The sequence below is a fragment of the Poecilia reticulata genome, linkage group LG21, assembly GCF_000633615.1.
Source record: "Poecilia reticulata strain Guanapo linkage group LG21, Guppy_female_1.0+MT, whole genome shotgun sequence".
Classification (NCBI taxonomy): Eukaryota; Metazoa; Chordata; class Actinopteri; order Cyprinodontiformes; family Poeciliidae; genus Poecilia; species Poecilia reticulata.
Genome location: NC_024351.1, coordinates 25,266,485 through 25,268,339, shown reverse-complemented (window position 1 = coordinate 25,268,339; position 1,855 = coordinate 25,266,485). Strand labels below are relative to the sequence as shown.

The window sequence follows — 1,855 nt, the reverse complement described above, 5'->3', positions numbered from 1 at the left end:
AGATTTTGTATTGTAATCTCTATTACATGTGATGTTCTGAACTCTTAAAAATACTCGCATCTTCTTTGATTTTTTTTCAGACCTGAAAAATGGCCTAGCAGAACCAGCCAGACCTCAGACCACGGTGCCGAGGAGCTCTGAGTCCACCAGGACCAAGAGAAATTCAGTAAGTTATGATTTCACATTTAGTGAATAGTGAACACTCGCATATTTGTAAGGAAAACTGATCTTCCCGTTATTTTATTTATTTTGTTGTAACGCAGAGTTTGCAAGGCAGAGTGTGGAAAACAGTAAAGATCTTCAAAATGGCGGATGGAGGACGGATCTGAGGACGAAGTCATGAAGCGGGAATGTATAATTAATCACTGCGTTGATTCCCGACTGTATAATGGTTGGTTGAGAATAATTTTAACTTATTTACTTGTGTATTTTTGAGAAAGCAATATATTTGCCACAATATTTTTTTAATTTTACATTCATTTCCACAGACTCCACAGAATGAGAGTCACATTTGTTTCAATCAGACTCTTCTGGAACGTTCTGATGTCCGTGATGAGGACAGAGATGCAACTGTGTGAGTATCTACTATTTTAGAATGTTGATATTTTATGGTTCAACATTGTTTATGTATATAATGTAATTATGCTATGTATTGACGATGCACAAAAATGTTTTCCAGCTGCATCCAGGACCTACWGCCAGTCATCCAGATGTAGCTAAAGAAAGAAGCAGGTAAGATTTATAACTAGAGATGTTACAATTGCATCAAATGCATCAGTTTTGCATGCATGTTTGTATATATGTGTGTATGAATGCAATCAGCAGTGAAAAGAAAAATAACATTTAATTTTCTTAAGAAGCTGTAACATTTTGGGACAAGATGGTGTTTAATAATTTTAATGTAGCCTCAATGGTTAATGACAAATCACTTAAGTACTTTTATCAATGTTTTGTTAAATATCATGTTTATTCACATGATATTCAGGAGTTGATACTTTACCAAATAGCCATAGTTTTCAATGACAAATGGATTACACCTCCCCACCTTTGGTGTTTCTTAACCAAGACACTTAAAATGTCAGTATAGTTTCAACAATATGTTTTCATAAAGATTCTTTATGACTTAATGTCTGTTCTGTGTCWACAGCTGCTGGAGGCGAGRGAGAGCGTCCTGGCAGCAGAGGAGATTTCCTTTTGGGAAGGTGTCACCATTGACCTCATGTCTGATGAAGAGGATGGCGTCTTCGAGGGTGAATCAGGCTGGATTGTGAAACCACCAAGTTTCCGCAGCCAGGAGCTCGACAACCTCTGCTCCAAACTACAAGAGACTTGAAGYTAACCCTAAATACAGCATGTTGCGTCATAAGCATTTGTATGTTGGATCATGCTCAGAAAGAACGCCACCACCACACGGCCCAGAAGTAGACGAGCATTTTGTGCTGTAATCTATTTTTTTTTTTAAACTGAAGTTTTTTATTTATAGATGTTTTATTTTATATGTAGTTTCTTTATTTGTAGATGTGTTTTATATGCATGTATGTACATATTTCTTTTTCAACAAAAATGCCCTATACCCTATACCTTGTGCTTGGTGTATTTTTATTTCTGGGTTATTTTTTTATAATTTATTAGGGAGGGGCTTAACCAGGCCTGTAATTATAAAGGTCTAGTGAGTCCAATAGGGGGATATCTACCAACCAATCACATGTAAGTAATGAATTGTGATGTCATTGTTTTTTCATCCAATGACTGACAATTCACTCTCTGTCTCTTGTTGCTATTCACATGTTAAGTAAGTAAGCTTTATTTCTATAGCACTTTTCACAGACCAGGATCACAAAGTGCTCCTGGTCTC

The 1,855-nt window shown here is 36.3% G+C and overlaps 1 long non-coding RNA gene across 1 annotated transcript; it reads left to right on the top strand.

Annotated features, from left to right (window-relative positions):
• The first annotated feature begins 6 nt into the window (after positions 1-6).
• LOC108165763 (uncharacterized) lies at positions 7-1,453 on the top strand. The gene is made up of 4 exons (XR_001776087.1): positions 7-166; positions 264-574; positions 680-732; positions 1,148-1,453. It is a non-coding gene; the product is annotated as an uncharacterized LOC108165763 (long non-coding RNA).
• The last annotated feature ends 402 nt before the right edge of the window (positions 1,454-1,855 follow it).